Raw genomic sequence first — 22,492 nt, 5'->3', positions numbered from 1 at the left:
ATGTGCAATCTAAAAAAAAACATGGGTATGATGAATGAATTATCTATAAAACAGAAATAGAGTTCCAGATGTAAAAAAAAAAAAAAAAAACACTTATGGTTATGAAGGAGTAGGGGGAGAGATAAATTGGGAGATTGGGATTGACATATACACACTACTATATATAAAATAGATAACTAATAAGGACCTACTATATAGCACAGGGAACTCTACTCAATACTCTGTAATGGCCTAAATGGGAAAAGAATCTAAAAGGAGTGGATATATGTATATGTATAACTGATTCAGTTTGCTGTACAGCTGAAACTAACACAACATTGTAAATCAACTATACTCCAATAAAATTTTTTAAAAAAGATTTGAAGGACCTGAGATCTTCATCTAATTGATTTTTAGAGCTGAGGAAGATTTCCTATAAATGGTAGCTGAAACTAAGGTGTGAAGATGACAGGAGGCTCCATCTTCACATCTACTATTCTAAGATCCCAAATGGTGCTATCACATTATTATAATAACAATATCCATTGAGCTGGACAAAAATTAAGAAAAATGATTTTGTGAAGAATGTGATTCCCATTCAACCAGAATCAGAACTTGAACCAGACTGCCTGGCTTTGAATCCCAGCATCTACAATTACTAGCCGAGTAGCCTTGGAAAAGTTACTTAACATCTCTGCGCAACTCAATTGTAAAATGCTGTAAGGAGCAAATGAATTCATAGTGCAGAGTTGCCAGCACTTAGCTAACAAACAATGTGATAGAGAAAGCTCTGGACTCTTAAGTTAGGGCACCAGAGTCTAGGTTTGTCTTGCCACTTCCCTTGGAAGACAGTCAATTAATCCAGCCTTGTTTGTCTTTCATCTGCTCAGCTGTAGAATGAGTCATAGGAATCTAGGCCATATTACCTTTTCATGGAGACTTTATCCTGCAACCCAACGGTCGAACAGAACTCAGTTTGTCACGATGTGCTTGCCTATCTAAAGCAAGTTATATTTAAAAGGGAGAAGAGGGATAAACCACACTGATTCAATCAGTCAGTTATCTGCATATTTTAATTTACTGCCAACTTCAAGCCAAATATTCTGGGGACTGTTAAGATGAATTTCTCAAACTTTTTCAGTCCATAATACCAAGCTAAGTCTCTTCAAATGTGGACCCTATAAGATGACTTGCCAGAGACAAAATTATGAATTCCTGGTAATTTCTAATAAATTCAGATATCAAGTCCTTACCAATTGATTCTCGTCATTCCAATTCTGAAGACTAACACCAATTATAAGAGCAAATCAAAGATATTCTGAAATTTGTTTTTAAAGCCTCAGTTACTAGGAGAAAACTGATCACCATTAGCCATGCAAAGCATGAGAAATGACCTTAAGTCCTTGGTTCTCTGTCAGCCCTACAGTTCTCTAGCACACCCAGCAGTCTTCGTTAGCAATAAAGTTTGTGTGTTAAGTTGCTTCAGTCGAGTATGATTCTTTGTAACCCCATGGACATGACTCTTTGTGACCCCATGGACTAAAGCCCGCCAGGCTCCTCTGTCCACAAACTGGAGTAGATTGCCATTTCCTTCTCCAGGGTATCTTTCTGACCCAGGGATCAAACTCATATTTCTTACGTCTCCTGCATTGGCAGGCAGGTTCTTTACCATTAGTGCCACCTCTCTACTTACAATCTCTCACCTGTGACTCCCACCCAAGTAGCAAAACTTTCGTACGTTTTGTTTCAGATCAGATCAGATCAGTCGCTCAGTCGTGTCCGACTCTTTGCGACCCCATGAATCGCAGCACGCCAGGCCTCCCTGTCCATCACCAACTCCCAGAGTTCACCGAGACTCACGTCCATTGAGTCAGTGATGCCATCCAGCCATCTCATCCTCTGTCGTCCCCTTCTCCTCCTGCCCCCATTCCCTCCCAGCATCAGAGTCTTTTCCAATGAGTCAACTCTTCGCATGAGGTGGCCAAAGTACTGGAGTTTCAGCTTTAGCATCATTCCTTCCAAAGAAATCCCAGGGCTGATCTCCTTCAGAATGGACTGATTGGATCTCCTTGCAGTCCAAGGGACTCTCAAGAGTCTTCTCCAACACCACGGTTCAAAAGCATCAATTCTTCAGTGCTCAGCTTTCTTCACAGTCCAACTCTCACATCCATACATGACCACAGGAAAAACCATAGCCTTGACTAGACGAAACTTTGTTGGCAAAGTAATGTCTCTGCTTTTGAATATGCTATCTAGGTTGGTCATAACTTTCTTCCAAGGAGTAAGCGTCTTTTAATTTCATGGCTGCAGTCACCATCTGCAGTGATTTTGGAGCCCAGAAAAATTAAGTCTGACACTGTTTCCACTGTTTCCCCATCTATTTCCCATGACGTGATGGGACCAGATGCCATGATCTTCGTTTTCTGAATGTTGAGCTTTAAGCCAACTTTTTCACTCTCCACTTTCACTTTCATCAAGAGGCTTTTTAGTTCCTCTTCACTTTCTGCCATAAGGGTGGTGTCATCTGCATATCTGAGGTTATTGATATTTCTCCTGGCAGTCTTGATTCCAGCTTGTGTTTCTTCCAGTCCAGCGTTTCTCATGATGTACTCTGCATATAAGTTAAATAAACAGGGTGACAATATACATCCTTGACGAACTCCTTTTCCTATTTGGATCCAGTTTGTTGTTCCGTGTCCAGTTCTAACAGTTGCTTCCTGACCTGCATACAAATTTCTCAAGAGGCAGATCAGGTGGTCTGGTATTCCCATCTCTTGAAGAATTTTCCACAGTTTATTGTGATCCACACAGTCAAAGGCTTTGGCATAGTCAATAAAGCAGAAATAGATGCTTTTCTGGAACTCTCTTGCTTTTTCCATGATCCAGCAGATGTTGGCAATTTGATCTCTGGTTCCTCTGCCTTTTCTAAAGCCAGCTTGACCATCAGGAAGTTCACAGTTCACATATTGCTGAAGCCTGGCTTGGAGAATTTTGAGCATTACTTTACTAGCGTGTGAGATGAGTGCAATCGTGCGGTAGTTTGAGCATTCTTTGGCATTGCCTTTCTTTGGGATTGGAATGAAAACTGACCTTTTCCAGTCCTGTGGCCACTGCTGAGTTTTCCAAATTTGCTGGCATATTGAGTGCAGCACTTTCACAGCATCATCTTTCAGGATTTGAAATAGCTCCACTGGAATTCCATCACCTCCACTAGCCTTGTTCGTAGTGATGCTTTCTAAGGCCCACTTGACTTCACATTCCAGGATGTCTGGCTCTAGGTCAGTGATCACACCATCATGATTATCTTTGTTGTGACGCTCTTTTTTGTACAGTTCTTCTGTGTATTCTTGCCATCTCTTCTTAATATCTTCTGCTTCTGTTAGGTCCATACCATTTCTGAAAGCAATTCTGTGGTCTTTTCCCCTGGAGATTTCATTCAACATCTCATCTCCCTGTAGCCTCTATAGAAATTACCTTATTAGCAGTAAAACCATTCAGCTTTTGTTCTAGGTTGATTATGTCTCAGGTACTATGTTTGTCAATTTGAATGTAAGGCAATATTGTCACTACCCTCATGCAGCTCACTGCCTAATGAGAATGACAGAAAAATTAAAATGTGTCACACATGAAGTGTCACAGGTAAGCCCAGGGGACTTGAGGGGGCACATGGGAAGGAATCCAAGCTGAGACTTAGACAGAAACTATTCTGGAGAAAGGTGATCCCTAAAATAAATACTAAAAATAAGTATAGATTTGATAGGAGAGACAGGAGGTTTTTAATGGAAAAGAGCAGTATGTGAGCCTAGTACGTTGCAGTTGAAGCACAAAAAATAAGTAATGGAGTGAAATGAAATAGGACTGTTCCCCTCAAAGAGGATTCTTTCTGGCTGTCTGAAAATACTGAAACTAATTATCCCTTCAGCGAGAGAAGATGAGCCCCAAATCAAAATATAGAAGGGATTCTTCCTACCTGCCCCTAAAATTCTTTGATATCTCCATGAAGGTGAGGATCACCCTGCAAGAATTTTCTTTCCCTTTTTATGACTGAAATGTCCTGCTCCATCCTGGAGTCCTTCCCATGACTTCTACTATGAGGCTGACAATAGCCTGGCACACTTGGAGTTCCTGAGGATGGGCAAAGCACTTGGGAAAAGAGGTTGCAGGTGGATAATCTGCTTCTTCTTTTGTGCTTTCCTCCTGGGTATAATTCTTCAAAGCTTTTCTTCTGCCTTGTAAATAAAGGGGCTTTCTGATCCTAAGGAGGCCGCATCACATTGTCTCTTCTTATGGCCGTGGCCACGTCAACCATTAGGGTCCACCCTCTCCTCCCTGTATTAAGAGTTTCTTCCACAATCTGATCACTGCCTTAGGTTTGAACAGGTACACTTCAAGTGAAATACATGATCTCATAATGCTCCAAGGTATGTCACTAAAAAAATAACATGGGGCTGGAAGGCAAGGGGTGGATATGGAGGGTTTAAACCACTCATCTATCTATGAAAACACTTCATGCACTTACCTATAGCTCCTTTTGTCTCTAATGGTTGAAAAATGTTCCATTTAAATCCAGACATTCACCTTTTTTGCTGGTGAGTTTTATGTACAAACTATCAGTTTTTCTGTTTGAGACCCTGTCCTCTCTGGCTCCTGGCATGAGCCTGAGTGCAGGGAAGGAGAAACTGAAGAAGTGGTTGATTTCTAACCAGTCCATCTATTGACAAGTAGGATCCTTCATGCAAAACTTGAGTTTCAGCACGGGAAGGAGAAAATGAAAGAAAAGTGAAATTGCTCAGTTGTGTCCGACTGTTTGTGACCCCATGGACTGTAACCTACCAGAGGAACCTGGTATGGGATTTTCCAGGCAGGAGTACTGGAGTGGATTGCCGTTTCCTTCTGCAGCAGGAAGGAGAGGTTAGGACAAATGGAAAAAGTAGCAATGACATATATACATGATCATGTGTAAAATAGATAATTAGCGGGAAGCTGTTATATAACATATGGAGCCCAGCATGGAATTCTGTGACAATCTAGAAGGGTGGAATGGGTGGCAGAGGGAGGGGATATATATACATATACATATATATATATATAATATATTACATATATTGTATATAATTATGACTAATTCACGTCAATGTACAGCAGAGACCACCATAACACTATAAAGCAATTATCCTCCAATAAAAAAAAACTTGAGCTTCCAGTGGTGATGCCCCAAAATTAGGATTTACTGAACCAAACATTAGGAGCCTGGCTAGCAGCAGTGCCTGCTAAAGAAAAGAGATCCAATTGGTAAGGAAATAAAGCCATAAGAAAGAAAGAAAATAATTCCTCAAAGACACAAGAGATTTGCAATTCAACAGAAGTTTCTCAGACCTCATGCTTGATGAAAAGGAGGCTGACCCTTAACAAGGGTTGAGTGGGAATGCTTCTGCTTTCATCTGTCACTCACTCCAAATCAGTAGCTGTGATAGTACTGGGCAATACAGTGGAAATGAGAGAAAGAATGGAGTTTGACCAGCTGTGGAGGACCATAGCCAACATCCGTGTTTCTCCTGCACAGCACTCATGGGAAATATTTATATCCCAATAACAGAAGCATTGTGTTTTCTCCCTGAGGATTTACACTGATATTGAGAATCCCTCCCCTGGCTTTTGGGTTAGGAAGCAATAGTAGCCCCAAGGGTGGGATAAGATAAGAGAAGCTTCCCTGCATCATCCCTAGCTTTTACTGCTTCTCCCAGCCTTGGACCTTATCTTCTAGTAATAAATAACACACACACCTAAAACACTATTCAGAATTCTGAACCACTCTTCACATTTTTCTATCTGGGTCCATTTTATATCCTTGAATAAAGACTCGACTAACTCCTATTCATGTTCTAAAACTCAGTTGACTCTGACACATATCCGCTTCTTTTCTGAGAAGCTTAACCCCACCTCCTGCCCACTCTCCAACATGATCCATGGCTGGTTCTGCTAAACTAAGTCTCAATATCTAATTGGAACTCTACTTTCTTATTTGTGTCTCATGCCAGATTCTGAACTTGTAGGACAGGAATTATATTTTAGTATAATAACAAACACCAAACACAGTGCCCGGAACACATTAGGTGCTCAATAAATATGTGAATTAAACTACTCTGACCCCTAGACTTGAGGAGCAGCTGGTATTGTGAGATGAAAACCAGTTAAGTCTTAAGCTGAGAGGAAGAAGAGTAGAGTTGTCTCTTGTTATCTGCATCAGAGTGGTTCCAGAACCCCCTGGGGATATCAAAAAAACTATGAGTGTTCAAGCTCCTTGATTAGAATGGAATAGAATTTGAATATAACCTGCACATATTTTCCATATAAAGTTGACTCTTGAAAAATGCAATGGGAGGGAGGTTTAGGAATGCCAATTCCTGTGTAGTTGAAAACCCACATACTGCTATTTCTGCCTCAAAAACAGAGGAATTCATAAATGACTTACCCAAGAGCAGAAACCTGAAACAGTTTGGTCAGAATCAGTACTCAAATCCTTTTGATTTCTTTTGATTCCACATATTGTGATCTTTAAGAGAAAAGAAACTTTCTCTCATAGCTACTTAATTTAAGGATATGTAAAATGAAAATGTAGGTACTGTATTTATTGGAAAAATTCACAAGTAAGTGGACTCATTCAGTTCAGACCCATGTTGTTCAAGGGTAAGCTATACTTTAAATCATTTCTAGATTATTTATAATACCTAACACAATGTAATGCAGTAGGAAATGGCAACCCTCTCCAGTATTCTTGCCTGGAGAATTCCATGGATGGAGGAGCCTGGCGGGCTATAGTCCATGGGATTACAAGAAGTCAGACATGACTGAGTGGCTAACACACACACACACACACACACACACAACACAATGTAAATCTATGTAAATAGTTGTTGGTATAGCAAATTTGTTTTGCATTTTGAAACTTTCTGGATTTTTTTTTCCTGATTATTTTAAATCCACGTTTGGTTGAGTTCCCAGATGCAGAACCCATGAATATGGAGGATTGGTTGTACAGAGGTCCCCCTGAGACTCAGTTTGACTGAATTCCATTCTTCTGGACATATTCTTTTTTAGAGAAAAGAAAATACCTAACTGGAAACATGAATGAGGCATGAGAAGTTTCATCACTTTAGACTCTGAGGAAATAGTGAGATCACAGACAGGTAGACCTGGTTGAAGAAAGTTGAACAAAACTAAACTAGAAACTGAGGCTCTTGTTTGTTGAGCTGCAACGAAGATAAGTCGAAGTGAAGAGAGACGCACGAAGTCTGAGCGCTAGTAAAGCACACTTTAGCCATATATGCTTTTAACATTTAATTGAATTATGAAACTTAAGGCTCTAACTATAAAGTCAGGCATTTTTTAAAAAACCACATAGCCATCTGTCCAATTAACAATGATCTTGGTATTGTTATAATACTTTCAAACTGACTTATCATAGGAATATCCTAGTTGTTGCATGAAATAGTACATTTTAGAAGAAAAGATATTTATTTTAAAAATATAAAACATACTCAAATGACTTAAAAATACAACAATGTATAGATTTTTAAAGTTCTAATCCTCCTCCTCCCCCGCATCCATCCTATATCCCTTCCCTAATTAACTATTTTCATTATTTTATTGCACAACTTTCTAGTGTTGTTTTGTGTATATGTAAGCAAATGTCAAAATGCTTAATTCTTTACCTATGACTTTCTTACTCTGTTCTGCACCTTATTACTCACTTTTAAGATACCCTAGAAAACTTTCCCTGTCATTATATGGAGAACAGAAGGAAAATATTTAAACTAAGGAGACTACTAGCTTGACAACTCTGTTGAATGATAGAATTTCAATATTCTCGAATTATACTTCTATTTTAATCATCTTTTAATATCACTTTGACTTTAGTTTTCCTTGTCAGTAAAATTCTTATTGTGGTAACTGTATAGAAAATAATTTATAGCAAAATGATATGATACTTGGGATTTGCTTCAAAATAAAATGAGTGGAGGTATAGATAAAATTAACATGGCCATGATTTGGTAATTCATGGAACTATGAGTCTGTTACACCATTATTCATTATACCATTTTCTCTATTTTTAGAATGTTTGAAATTTTTCATAATGAAAAAGCATCAGAAATATGTAGCAAAAATCAGGTATATATTTGAAGAAAACTCAAAGTTTTTAGAAATACAAAATGTCTGCAGTTAAAAATTAATGAATGTCAGAAATATTTCCCTAAAGATGGCAACTCAATTTCCACAAAATTGGCCAACCAACCACTGGGGAATGTCAGATACCATGTGGCCTACTCAAAGCCAAGAAATGTAAAACTATAATGAACTATCAACTCCAGGAGGAATTCAAGCTTCCCAGAAACAACTTGCTTTCTGACCCAAAAGTAGTAGAGGCAATATAGAAACACAAATATTCACACGGAATCACAGTTCAGAATGGGGAGATAGGATTAAAAGAAAATATTGAATACAGAAGATTGTCTTTTTCATTATGATAAAATTTCTTAAAATAAATAAAGATTGCTTTTCTCTCCCTTCTTCTTTCCCCTTTTCATATTTTAGAAGGGTAAGTAAATAACATAGGAAAACAAGATTGAGTTCCATTATCAAATTTTATATAAGAGGAACTTACAGGAGAAAAAATAGCACATATAATTGAATAAAAAGAACCAGAAATACAATACAAATCTAAAATATGAATAAGAGATTATTCCATAGTCCTTAATTCATATATGTTAACTCATACCTATGTATAATCTGGCCTTGAGTATAATAACCACAGTGTGAAAAGAAGGATAAAACAGGACAAGCAACCTTAGAGAAAACAGGTACTTCAGGATTGGCTGAAGACTATCTTAAAGAACATAGAACTAAGAGACAAAATATATGAAAGAAATGTTAAATGACATAAAGACAGACAAATATCTATGAAACAGAATGGTGCAGAAATAGACCCACATATTTATGGCCACTTGATTTTCAATGAGAAAAGGAAATTCAGCGGAAAAAGTATAGTCTTTTCAACAAATATTGAAAGAACAGTTGGAGATTCATATGATAAAATGGACTTTAATCTACATCTTAGATCATATATAAAAACTAAGTAAAAAAAGATTCATGGACTTAAATGTAAAACTAAAATAATTTTAATTTCTAAAAGTACAAAATAAGATATAACCTCTGTGACTTTGATTTAGGCAGATTTAATAGAAACTAAATCAAAAGCACAGTCCATAAAAGAAAAATTGATAAATTGAACTTCATCAAAATTACAAGTTTTCTTTCTCAAAAAAAATACTGTTAAGACAACACATAAAAAAGTTATAGGTTGGGGAAATTATATATATTAAAATCACATATCTAACAAAGGTAAAATAGTATCCAGCTATATTAAGAACTTGCAAAACTTGTTAATAAGAAAACATACCTCTAATTTTTTAAATGAAAAAAAGATTTGGACAGTCCTACAATGATAGTTGGAGACTTCAACACCCCAGTGTAAATAATGGAGAAAACAACTAGACAAAAGATAAATAAGGAAATAGAAGACTTACTTCAACACAGTAAGCTAACCTAACAGTGCAGACCTGACAGACCACACAGAGAACATTCCACCCAGTGACAACAGAATACACCTCCCTCAGAAATACAGATGGAATATTCTCCAAGATAACCTTTGGGCCACGAAACTAGTCACAATAAAATTAAACTGTTGAAATTATACAAGTGTCTTTTCTGATCACCATGTAATGAAACTATAAATCAATAGCAGAAAGAACTTAAACCACACAATTTTGAGCAACAAACGCGTCAAATTAGCTAACACAAGAGAAATTAGAAAATACTTAGAGATCAGTGAAAACAAAGTCACAACATACCAAAACTTAAAGGATGCAGCAAAAGCAATGTTCAGAAGGAAATTTAGAGCTATAAATGCATTCATTTAAAAAAAAAAATCTCAAATCAATAACCTAACCTTCAATCTTAAGGTTGAAAAAAATGTTTAAGAAAAGTTTTAAGAAAAAAAAGAAGAGCAAACTAAACACAAACAAAGCAAGCAGATGGAAGGAATAATAAAAATTAGAGCAGTGATAATGAAAAATAATTTTAAAAAACCAAATCAACAAAACCAAAAGTTGGTTTTTGAAAAGATGAAAAAAAAAAAAAAACAAAAAACTGACAAATCTTTAGCTTGACTGACAAAGGAAAAAACAAAAGAAAAAAAAACCCACCAGATTACTGAAATCAGGAATTAAAGTGGAGATGTTACTACTGACCTTACAGAAATAAAAAATACTGTAAGAGAATACTATTAACACCTGTATGCCAACAAATTAGATAATCGAGATGAAATGGAAAAATTTCTAGAAACACACAAACTATCAAAACTCACTCAAAAGTTTCTTTGAAAAATGGAAATTCTGATAGTGAATAAAGAAATTAAATCAGTAATTGAAAACCTATCAAAGAAAAATTCAGATCAGAATTCTACCAAACATTTAAAGAAAAATTAACTCCAGTCCTTCTCAAACTCTTCCAAAAGGCAGAGGAGGGAATGCTTCAAAACTTGTTCTATGAGGCCAGTACTAGCCTCACATGAAATTTAGAGAAAAAAAAAAAATAAGAAAAGAAAATGATACACCACTGTACCACATGAATGTAAATACAAAAATCCTCAACCAAATACCAGTAAACCTAATCCAGCAGCATAGTAAAAAAGATTATACACTAAAACCAATTGGGATATACCCCAAGAATGTAAAAGTGGTTCAACATATGAAAATGGATATGCCATGTTAACAAAATAGAGGGGGAAAACACATGATCATTCCAGTTGATAAAGAAAAAGCGTTAGACAAACTTGATATCCTTTCCTGATGAGAATACTCAGCAAGCTAGGAATACAAGGGAACGTCTTCAATATGATAAAGGACACCTATGAAAAATCTGCAGCTAATATCAGTCTTAGTGGTGAAACATGGAAAACTTTCTCCCTAAATTCAGGAACAAGAGTGGACAACCACTTTCACCACTTCTAGTCAACATTGTACAGGAAGTTCTAGCTAAGGAATTCAGGCAAATAGAATGGAATGGAATAAAACAAAATGAAACAAAACAAAATGATATATAGTATATACCATACTATACAATATAATGCATCCAAATTGGAAAGGAAGAAATAAAACTCTCTCTGCTAGGAGATTTTATGATTTTTATATGTAGAAAATCCTATAGAATCCATCCGCCCTAAAAAACTATTGTAGCAAACGAATTCAGAAATGTGGGTATCAAAGACAGCGTTCTGCTAGGCAGAAGATGCAAAAGCAAAAGGGCTTGATGGTTGGGGGACCTTAAAGGGACCACTGCCCCTTTAAGTGGGAGCGATGGTTGAGGGACCAGGGGTTGTTGTTTTGCGATGAAAGCCGTGGACTTGAGAAGAAGCAAACGCGTTCCTTGGCGACAGTCCACAGGTCGCCGTGAGGGTGGCTCCAGAAGGGCTTTCCTGCCCCTTTTCTGTGAGAGTTCGAATACTAACCTGCTTTGGAAGGGTAAATTTGCGCAGCTGGGCTGCCGGAGGGTGGCGGCGGCTTTCACGACGGCGCAAAATCACCAGCTGCACTTCCTTCGAGCCGGAATCGAACCAGCGACCTAAGGATGTCTACATGCTTTGTATCTACAGTCCTCCGCTCTACCAGCTGAGCTATCGAAGGGCGCACACGCGTTTGTGCTGTGTCCTTCCTTTTTGGAGAAATGTCAAAAGCCAAAAGGCTTTTTTTTTTTTTTTTTTTAATTTTATTTTATTTTTAAACTTTACATAATTGTATTAGTTTTGCCAAATATCAAAATGAATCCGTTACAGGTATACATGTGTTCCCCATCCTGAACCCACCTCCCTCCTCCCTCCCCATACCATCCCTCTGGGTCGTCCCAGTGCACTAGCCCCACAAAAGGCTTTAAGAGGCTCCGGGTACAACATACTTTGCGTTGGCTGGAAGTCCCTTGGCAAAGAGCCGTGCACACGCCTGGGATCCGTGGTGGCCAGGCATCCCGGAGAAGCGATTTTCAGAATCTGAGCCCAGGCCGCCACTTGTTGACTCATTTTCTCTCCCTTGGGCTCTTTCTTCAGAGAGAACAGGACAGCAGCCCTCTGTGGCCAGAAAACTGGAAAGAAGGTGAGGAGAAGGGGGCGTTACTGAAACCCAAATGGATGCGTGGGTGAGGTGGGAGCCGGCTTGCGGAGGAAAGCAGAGGATCCTACCACCTAGGTAGAATCCGCTGAGGGGTCCTCGAGGAGTGTCTGAGCGTCGCCCCCAGCCCTTACCCAAACCCATATCTGCCCTCTGGTGCTGGGACGTCATCACCCCCTCCACTTAACCTCGACCTGACCCTGTTGCTACCACGAACTGGGCTCACTTTTCCTCACGGTGAGGCTTCCTGGGAAGTGATGGGGAAAGGATGTCGGGCTAGGCGGGGAGACCACATCCTTAGGTACCCAGAAGCTTGGTCATGCTGCGGCCAGTCTGGGGACTTGGCTCCCCTTCTCTGCCCACAGTCCCGGATTCCTTTGGCAAGAGACGGCTGCTCCCTGATGTAGCTCCAGATTCTGTGGGCTTCCTGGACAGGCACAGGAGATGAAGGAAGGACCAAAGCACCCCGCTTGGACCTCTTGCCTTTGCTCCGCGTCTTTGACAAATGTTTAAGATCCCGTCTGGTGCGAGCCTGCCACCCCGACAGTGCTTGGTCACCCACCCAGCTCATGTTGCACGGAAGTATGGCAAGCCACACCCAAGTGTGGCCTCCAGTGCCAGTGTGGCCACTCCTGATCCAGATACCCGCAGGTTTTCACCTGCAAGGACGAGGTCCATGTTCTCGAAGGTCTCCTACTGCTCGTTGTAAGTTCCCAGACAGGAGGAGTGGGGTCACGTTGGGGTTCACTCTGGAGTGTCTATGTCACCAGAGTCCACCTCCCAACTATGGGCACACTCTCATTCTGTTATATCCCCAAATATCAAAGCTAGTTCCCCCAAACCTGGTAACCTTCTCTCCCTCTCTGGAGAGTGAGGAAGAGAGAGAGCTAGAGAGAGAAAGAGAAAGTTAGAAAGAGAGAGATGGACAGAGAAACACAGAGACAATCGTTGGGCTAGACAGAAGAGAAAAGCTATGGACCATTCTAGGACTAGGCAGAGTAGGAAAGGGAAATTGAATGGGAGGATTTTCAAGAAGAATGCCTTGGTTGTTCCTGACCCATGTGATGGCAGGGGTGCTTGTCGGGCTCCAGGGCTTGTGGTGGGTAGCTCCTCTGTGGCCACTTATCTGTCACGGATCTGTCCATGTTGAGTAAGTGGTAGTGGCAGAGCGAGTGCAGCTTTCCCTGGGGAGAGATACATGAATAAAAGTTTAAAGGGTTTGGGAGGTTGAGGGGGTGGCTAACTAGCCTACTAAGGCAGGAGCAAAGGGGTGTTGTTAGGCTGAGGGGCATTTGTCCATGGATTTCAGGAAGGAGAGGTAGGTAATTGGCTTCAGAAGGGCTTTGTCCTGTGAAAATGGACGTGATCTACTGATGAAAGGGCCAAGGCCAATATACAGGGCAGAGGTAGAGGGCGCTAGCGGTCTTCGTGATGGATAAAAAATGAAACCCAAGCACTTCCTTCGAGCCGGAATCGAACCAGCGACCTAAGGATGTCCATATTCATGAAATCTACAGTCCTCCGCTCTACCAGCTGAGCTATCGAAGGGTGCACGACTGCATTCTTCCACTGACAAGTACTGGGTCTTTCTTTTTGCAGAAATGAAGGCGGTCAAGAAAATGGAGCCTCACTGCTTCTTAAAGAGTAGCATGGGCCTCCATGGGTGCTCCTTCCCCCTTTCCATCTATCTCATCCTCGACCCCCATTCCTAGTTCTGTATCTCCTTTACGTGTTACTCACTCAAGAGAGGGGCCTCGGTGCCCACCTAGATCTAGTCTTACTTTTCCGTGCAGTGAGGCTTCCTGGGAAGTGATGCAGAAAGGATGTTGATGGGGCTAGCCCAGTCTGGGGCCTTGGTTCCCCTCCTTTGCCCACAGACCCGGATTCCTTTGGCAGAGGCGACTGCTCCCTGAAGTAGCTCAAGATTCTGTGGGCTTCCTGGATAGGCACAGGAGACGAAGGGAGGAGCCAGAGCACCCTGCTGTCCGACTTGGACCTCTTGCCCTCACTTGGAGTCTTTGAAAAACCTTTCAGATCCTATCTGGTGTGGGCTCTCCACCCCAACAGTGCATGGTCACCCACCCAGCACAGGTAGAACAGAGGTAGCAAGCCACACCCAAGTCACCTGCCCTCCAATGCCTGTGTCACCACCCCTGATCGAAAGACCCACAGGTCTGCTCCTGTGAGGATGAGGGCCATGTCCACGGAGGTCCCCTACTGCTCACTGTGAGGCTCCAGATAGGAGAATTTGACTGTGCTGGGGCTCACCCTAGAGTATGCAAGTCATCACAGTCCATCTCCCAGCTATGGGTACTCCCCTGCCCCTGCTACATTCCCAAAACATCAAAGTTAGTTCCCCCAAACCTGAGAACCTCCAATTCCCATGGAGAGGGGGAGGGAGAGGAGGTAGGGGTGTCTGTGGACACATCCAATGAAAGCCCTAGAATCTCCTTTTGGTCCCTGCTCGCTGGTCTCTGCAGAAGGTGACATTTGAGGCTGGGGACTCTTTGTGGCCACAGAGCAATAAAACCTTTCTCCTGAAGGTCTCCTGTGGGACAGCAGTGGCACCACACCCATGGAGACACCACAGCCTTGGGCTCAGCCGCTTTTAGTCAGCAGTGGGACATGGGAAGACCTGGGGCAGCTCATCTGGAGAGGAAAATGTGTGGGGAAATGCAGTCTGAATGCAGAGGCAGAACCTGAACTGAAAAGGAGTTTGTGGGCTTAGGGGTCAGGGGAGGCCAGCAGCTGGGCCCCGGGACTGCAGAGAGTCAGAGGCCCATCACGGTTGTATGGACAGTTCTCTTTCCCATGCTTTCCAAACATATCTCCTACCTTCAGAAGTTTCCCTCCCACAGAGGGAAAAGAGCAAGGGCCACACCTTGGCTTTCCTGTCTGCACCTACAAGCCTTGACAACCCTCCCCCAACCACCACCACCTCTTCAGCCTGGCTCAGTGGGGAGGGATGGAGGTTGGTGGGAAGGCCCAGCCCATGTAGCCTTAGGGCCCAGCCCTTAAGTAAGCCAGCTGGTCAGAAAGCACAGACCAGTGGCCTGTGTAAGGAAGACATTTGGTGTATCCCTCCAGATCACACATCCAGCCATCAAACCCTGGCCCCTTCTGCTCGCTGCCTTCAGCCACCATTATCTGCTCTCCCCTCCACCCCCACTTTTCCTACTCTCAGGGCTCTCTCAACTCTAAATCTTTCCTTTTGCTCACAAACTCTGCTCCTCTCTCTTTATCTCCCCCTCCCCTTGCAGTCAATCACCCTTGGTCTCTCTCTGTCTCTGTCTTTATCTCCATCTCTATTTCTATGCCTTCCATCAGAAGCAGCAGGGGAATCTGTGCACGTGTTTTTCCCACCATTGTACAGAGCAGGAGCAATCATTAGTCTTTCAGAAGGAACCTAAAGCTTCCTATAGCAACCAGAAAAGCTGTGAAATTTCAAGGAATTTGAAGTTTTCCCATGGCCTCAGCCTAGTTCTCTGACAGGAGACTTGAATCAGGCCTCTGAAGTTTTCATTATGACTTCAGGCCTTCTCCCCCATCCTGAGAGCCCTGGTGTCTTTTGCGGCTGCCAATGCCAGTGGCTCTCAATGCAGGTGTACAGTTGGCAGTGGCTTGGTAAATCTCAGAGTGGGCAGTCCTGTCCCACAGTATATAAAACGAATAGTGATGGAGGTTTTCTGTCTCCCTATGTCTATATATTTATGGATTATTCGAAAGAAACACAGAAAGAGAGAACAAATGTGAGAATGAGGGACAAAGAGAAAGAGAGAGAGTCAGAGAGAAAGTTGGAGAAATGGACAAGGACACACAGAGATTGCAGTTGGGCTAGACAGAAGAGAGAAGCAAGGGACCACCCTAGGACTAGGCCGAGTAGGAAAGAGAAATTGAATGGGAGGATTTTCAAGAAGAACGCCTTCACTGCCCATGACCCATTCATGGCCCAGTGCTTGTCTGGCTCCAGGGCTTGCAGTGGGCAGGTACTGTGTGGCTGGGTCTATCCATGTTGAGTAAGTGGTAGTAGCTGAGCAGGTGCTGCTGTCCCTGGGGAGAGGTGGGTGAATAAAAGTTTAAAGGGCTTGGGGAGGGGGGGGCGGTCAACAGGGTGCCTTGTTGGGGCAGCCTCCTAAGGCAGGAGAAAAGGGGTGTTTGGGGCTGGGGGGCATATGTCAGTGGACACATTTCACTAGTGGCCCTCATGATGGGGCAAAAGTAACTAAGGCACTTCCTTTGAGCTGGAATCAAACCAGCGACCTAAGGATGTCCACATTTATCAGGTCTACAGTCCTCTGCTCTACCAGCTGAGCTATCAAAGGGTGCACATCTATGCTTTCCACTGACAAGCACTGGGTCCTTTGTTTCTGCAAAAATGAGAGGGGCTAAGGAACGGAAACCTCACTGCTCCTCAAAGGAGCACCCCTTCTAAGCGCCTCCTTCCATCCCACCCACTAGGAAACTGAGTGGGAGGATTTTCAAGAAGATTGCCTTGGTTTTCCATGAACTATGAGATGGCCCGTGTGCTTTTGGGCTCCAGGGCTTTCAGTGGGCACCTCCTGTGCGGACACGTGTTTGTCAGGAATCTGTCCACGTTGAGCAAAGTGGTAGTGGGAGAGGAGGCACTTGTCTCCCCAGGAAGACGTGCGTGAATAAAAGCTTAAAGGACTTGGGATGTTGAAGGAGTTGGGGCAGTCTACTCAGATTGCTTTTGGATGAAGGGCATGTGTCCTTGGATTTGGGGAAGGAACAAGTGACTCCGGAAGGGCTTTGTTGGCTTTGTCCAGTAAGAATGAAGACACTCTTGTAGTGCACGGGCAGGGGCCAATTTGCAGGGCAGAAGCACTAGGTGCCAGGAGGTGGTGGCATTTATGATGAGGCAAAAGCAAGTGAGGCACTTCCTTCGAGCCGGAGTCGAACCAGCGACCTAAGGATGTCCACATATAGTAGATCTACAGTCCTCCGCTCTACCAGCTGAGCTATCGAAGGGTGCACATGGGCTCATGCTGGGTCCTTCCTTTTTGCAGAAAGGACAGAGGCCAACACACTGGATGACCCTGGGTACATCAAGCCTCTGGTTAGTTGCAAGCTCTCTTGTCAAAGAGAGATGTACATGCCAGCTCCGTGGTTGTCAGGCATCCGAGGTGGCTATTTTCAGAATGTCTGAGCCTGGACAGTCACTCGTTGACTCATTTTCTCTCCCCTGCTCCTTTCTACACGGAGTGGTGGGATACCGGCCATCCTAGGTCCGAAAGCCTGTAAGAGGTGAGGATAAAGGGGGCGTCAGCCAAACGGAAGCGTGGGTTGGTTGGTGGCGGGCTTGCGGAGGAATAGAGAGCAGAAGAAAGCATCCTGCAGGGTCGATGAAGACTTTTTGAGGAGAATCACCGCCTCTAACCGCCTCTCCCCATCCCACTCAACTCCCGCCCCAGGTTCTGTACTCACCTCGCCTCAACATTCACTCCAGACCGGTACTGCGCTGCTCACCTAGACCTAGTCTGACTTTTTGCTCTCATGACGCTTCCTGGGAAGGGATGGAGAAAGTGACGTTCGGTTCCGCGGGGACGACCACGCCCGTCGGTACTCTTCTGCCCTGCCCGCTGAGGCCAATCTAGGGATTTGGATCTTCTTTTCTGCCCACAGACCCGAAATTTTTATCAGTAGCTGTTTCTCCAGCATCTATCTCCCACTTCCTGCACCCTCCAGTTCCCTTGCTTCAGCCCTCTTTATTTTCCCCACCACCTTCCTACTACCAGATGTATTTCTGATCCCTTTTTGATCCCTAAGTTCGTGCTTTTCTCTTAAACTTTCCCCCTTCTGATATAGCTGTATCTGTTTCTCATTTTCTTTCTGTCTCTCAGGGTGTCTAGCCCTCTTGGTCTGATTTTTCTCTGTAACTTCCCCCCCCCTCACTGTTTTCTTCTTTGTTTCTATGTCTCTTTCTCTTGCTTTTTGTCTCTGTTTTTTTTTCCCCCTGTCTTTCTCTATTTCTATATCTCTATGTCAGAATTTGCAGTATATTTGTTTCTAATTCTCCAAGTTTCACCACTCATTACACTTTCAGATGAAACTAACACTTTCTGGGTGCAATGAGAGCAGCGTATAGGGTAACAGACATTTGTCTAAAATGCAGGCTGAGACAAGCCAGTGGGAAAATAAAGGAAGAGTTCCAAAAGTTCAGGATAGTTATCCAGGGTGTGTTTATAATTATGCATGCTCGGATTCTCTTGGACTTTTATTGCAAGTCTCTTTTACTCTCCAAGTTTGAAGAAATCTTTAACGGCAAACAAAAAAATTTTGCTAGGATGATGCCTGGATTTAATTATTAACAAAATGGTACAATGGTTCACCAAATGTAACAAAATGTATTATACCAATGCAATTTGTCATTAGAAGGGAAAATATTGGAAGAGGAGCAGTGAGAGCATATATATGAGAACTTTCTTTACATCGTGCTCAGTTTTCTTTTACATAAAACCACCTCCAAACAGAAAACAGTATTAATTGAAAAATTCATGAATTGATTTTGTCCATGTATATCCATTTACATGTATACAGCTACTAGAAAGAATGTTCTTGGGTAAGCAGTAAAGGATGGCTTCTAGGGTGCAGTTAGAGCGGATGATCTTAGCTAGTATCTTAGCTAGGTCATCCACAGTAACAGGAGGAATAAAAGTCCTCAGATGCCTGTAGATGGGTACCTTGTAGTATCGTGCATGCTGGCATTCTCCTGTGAATGCTTCTGTTTCCTCAGTGAAATAGAAAGCTGAAGAGTGAGAATGGATGCTGAGGTATTGCTATTTTAAAGACATTATAGAAGGAATGAAAGATAAACCTTTAAGAATGGTACAGTGAAGCGACTGAGAAAAATAGTAAGATTATTATGCAGATGCACTTGAGATCATTGTCATGAATTTAAATTGAGACCATTTGAACATTACTGGGTTTCTCTTCATTCTAGTTCAGCTCGGTGAGTGCAGGGGTGCAATGTTTATGTTAAACAAAGATTGCGATTTTGTTATGTGAGTTTTCTAAGCAAAAGAGGAACAATCATATGCAGACTCTTATATTGAGAATTCAGCCAGGAACTGGAAACTTCTTTTGATGTTTCTTTTAAGGACATGGGCCATCTTTGTTCCTTCACCACCTCCCAAAGGTGCTCTCTCCTTTGCTTAAGGGTGCTCTCTCCTGCAAAATGGGCCTCTCCAAAGACACTGAGAAAGGTGTAACATTTTAATTCAACCTGGATTGCAATGGACATCAAATTCCATCCATACACTCTCCTGGACCCCTGAAATGTGGGCAAAGATCCAAAGTTCACTGTACTCACAGTTCAAGAGGTGAAAATGTCCAACAGGCATTCAGATTCTGGGTTAAAACATTTTCGGACTTTTTGAAAGCAAGCTGTAGGGGCAGTGAGCTAATTTTCCAAGTTAGTTGTCCAAGATCCTTGATTCAAGTCTACAAGAATTTAAACACCTCCCTCCTCCGGTGGACATTGCCTTTTTGTTGAGTCACACTCCAGACAGTCTTCCTCAGACCCTCTCTGTTCTTCTCCCTTCCTGGTAGAGAAAGATGCAGAGTCTGCATCAGGAGACCAGAAATAGGGCTTGGGCATGGGGAGGCAGATGCGTATCCCAGAGCAAACAGACCAATGGAGAGCTGAGGACCTGAGGAACTGACTAAAGTCACCACTGTACTCTGACGACAGTATGGACCCAACGACTACGCCCTGCACTTTTGCCAAAAGAGTTGCCTCTTGAATTTCGGTTTTACACTGCCCGCGAAGCCTCTGTGAATTTCCCTCTGTGAAAATGTGGGGGGGTGGAAAGAGGGCGACACCACTCCCCCTTTCCCCTACCCTTTTATCAGTCCCTTGTGGAATGTGACAGCTTCCTCTTCCGGAGTTGCGTTTGCACCTAAAGCTTCCGTTTTAAGGTCTTAAAACTTGTTTCCGATGACCCCTATCCCCTTGGTGAAATTCATCTTTGAAGACTAATCAAAACGTCACTAATTAGCAAAACTTTCATGCCAGAAAACGGGTTTGACTAGTTTTAACTGAACCTCGCTCCCACACTCTCAGTCTCTCACCTCTAACCCAGTAGGTGCAATATTTGTCTCATTTTAGATCTCAGTCTTCTGCAACTGACAAAAACTATCCTTGGCAGCGGTGGGATTCGAACCCACGCCCCCGAAGAGACTGGAGCCTTAATCCAGCGCCTTAGACCGCTCGGCCACGCTACCAGATGCTGGACAAAAGTTCGCTACTCTTTCTGATAATACTTTTCTTTACATCTCAATTTTGCTTTCTACAAAGTGTTCTCAAAGTCCTAACTTTAAACGTCAAGAGCAAGGGGTTCAGGGCACAGCAGACACTTATCGCAAAAGTTTACTCGCCTCGTTGGCTCTGAATTTTTCATCTTCCACCCAGGAAGGGGAAGAATTTAGTGAATGATTAAATGGGTAATGAATGAATTAAATCTGTACCACACACTAGGCTGTGGGCCTTCTGCAGTGTTACTATGTTTTATTCCTTGCGGCTTCCTCAGTCTGCCAGAAATCTCTTACAAAGATAAACGAAGGCTGTTGCTAATTAAAGCTACGAAAATCTTATCTTCAAACGAACATGACATCCAATGGCATTTTTAGAGCAATTGCAAATGCTCCAGCGCCTATTTGGAATCTAACCAACAACCTAAAGATGCCAACAGAATTCTATAACTCCCCCTATTTCCACCAGCTGAGACATCCAAGAATGCACACATGTGGCTCTGCTGAATTATTTCTTTAGAAAAGAAGCTTTTTATATTTTTTCTCCAGAAAACAATCAGCTGACTGATTCATATGGAAAATTCATATGGAACTGTCCAAACTATCACTTGCCTGGAGAATTCCATGGACAGAGGAGCCTGGTGGGCTTCAGTCCATGGGGTCTCAAACAGACAGGACTAAGCAACTAACACTTTCACTTCACTTTCAGAAGCTGACTAGAGTAACAAGTCAGATGGACAAATTTATTGCTTGCCTTCAATAGTCCAGTCAGGACCATCTCCACCTACTAAAATGAACCAATGACTCCTCAAAGGCTTAGGGAAGAGGAGATGCCTGGATTCAAATCTGAGTGCAGTAGGTGCCAAACCATGCCCAATGCACCCTTTGGGAACCAAAAGTGGTGCACATTGGGCAGGAAAGGCACTGCCCTCTAGGGTCAGAAAGTGAGAGTGTTCCTTAAAGAGCTCACATTCTGACTTTGAACCCATCCTAGGACCCTATGTGCTAGGTAGGGTCAGAGTACTCTTCCTTGGGTGACTCAAGCCTTGGAATTAAATCACTTCCCTGAGCTGATGGGGCTTCCCTGGTGGCACAGATGGTAAACTGAGGAGCAATTGCCTCCCTTAATGATTCTCTTCCAGCTTAACCCATCTTCTTTATTGGCCTGACTTTACCATCCTTGTCTGGAAGGGAAGGAAAGAGAAAGGGTGAGTGAGGGAGGGGGTGCTGTTTAAGTGAGGAGAGCAGCAGATAAATAGAGATCATCCTGTAGGAAACAGTAGGGATCCCAGAGGCAGTCAGCAGCAGAAACTGCACAGGGACATTCTGCAACTGCCCGAAGTTTGCTGGCTTAGCAGCAAATGATGAGACCATCTGACTTCACTCCCTGCTCCCCTCGCTGGGGCAGCCCGTTGTGGGGCACGTGCACTTTCAAGGTAATTTCAAGGTTCTCCACCTCTCTGCTCTCAACTTGAAAAAGCCTCAGCTTAAATGCTTTCCCTTTGGCAAGTCCTTATCCGGTCCTGTAGTGAGGACGTGGGTCGTGAACATTCACCATCAAGAAACAAAACCTTGGCAGCGGTGGGATTCGAACCCACGCCTCCAGAGAGACTGGAGCCTAAATCCAGCGCCTTAGACCGCTCGGCCACGCTACCGTACCCACACCAGGTATTCCCCTACACTTGCTAGTTATACCTTTCTGCCTTTTTTTTTTTTTTTTTTCAGCGTTGTCCTCTACTCTGTGACCCCAAATCTTGATTCTAGATATCACCAGAAGACACTAAGAAAGTTCTTCTCTGCTCTACTAGAACTCGAACCTGTATCCACCCAACCCAAATAGCTTTTCTCACTCTAGGAAGTAAAAGGGAAATAACTTCAAAGCCAAGTATCGCTCCGGAAGCGCAGCCCTTAGGGTGTGGAATGAAACAGCTTCCCGAAGGTGGGTCACATCAGCTTCTGCTTTGCGTCCAGTAAGTGCTCAAAAACTATTTGTTGATTGGACAAAAAGTGATTAGTATCCATAT

At 42.7% G+C, this 22,492-nt stretch overlaps 6 non-coding genes across 6 annotated transcripts; all 6 read right to left on the bottom strand.

Annotated features, from left to right (window-relative positions):
- Positions 1-11,630: 11,630 nt before the first annotated feature.
- Positions 11,631-11,720, bottom strand: TRNAY-GUA (transfer RNA tyrosine (anticodon GUA)). The gene is given in 2 exon segments: positions 11,631-11,666; positions 11,684-11,720. It is a non-coding gene; the product is annotated as a tRNA-Tyr (tRNA).
- A 1,935-nt stretch (positions 11,721-13,655) lies between these two features.
- TRNAY-GUA (transfer RNA tyrosine (anticodon GUA)) lies at positions 13,656-13,745 on the bottom strand. The gene is given in 2 exon segments: positions 13,656-13,691; positions 13,709-13,745. It is a non-coding gene; the product is annotated as a tRNA-Tyr (tRNA).
- Positions 13,746-16,429: 2,684 nt separating this feature from the next.
- TRNAY-GUA (transfer RNA tyrosine (anticodon GUA)) lies at positions 16,430-16,519 on the bottom strand. The gene is given in 2 exon segments: positions 16,430-16,465; positions 16,483-16,519. It is a non-coding gene; the product is annotated as a tRNA-Tyr (tRNA).
- Positions 16,520-17,096: 577 nt separating this feature from the next.
- TRNAY-GUA (transfer RNA tyrosine (anticodon GUA)) lies at positions 17,097-17,186 on the bottom strand. The gene is given in 2 exon segments: positions 17,097-17,132; positions 17,150-17,186. It is a non-coding gene; the product is annotated as a tRNA-Tyr (tRNA).
- A 3,173-nt stretch (positions 17,187-20,359) lies between these two features.
- On the bottom strand, positions 20,360-20,441 carry TRNAL-AAG (transfer RNA leucine (anticodon AAG)). Its single transcript has one exon. It is a non-coding gene; the product is annotated as a tRNA-Leu (tRNA).
- A 1,600-nt stretch (positions 20,442-22,041) lies between these two features.
- On the bottom strand, positions 22,042-22,123 carry TRNAL-UAG (transfer RNA leucine (anticodon UAG)). Its single transcript has one exon. It is a non-coding gene; the product is annotated as a tRNA-Leu (tRNA).
- Positions 22,124-22,492: the final 369 nt, after the last annotated feature.

Source organism: Bubalus kerabau, chromosome 10, assembly GCF_029407905.1.
Source record: "Bubalus kerabau isolate K-KA32 ecotype Philippines breed swamp buffalo chromosome 10, PCC_UOA_SB_1v2, whole genome shotgun sequence".
NCBI classification, from domain to species: domain Eukaryota; kingdom Metazoa; phylum Chordata; class Mammalia; order Artiodactyla; family Bovidae; genus Bubalus; species Bubalus kerabau.
The sequence above is the reverse complement of the archived record's forward strand: the minus strand, read 5'-3'. Positions and strand labels throughout refer to the sequence as shown.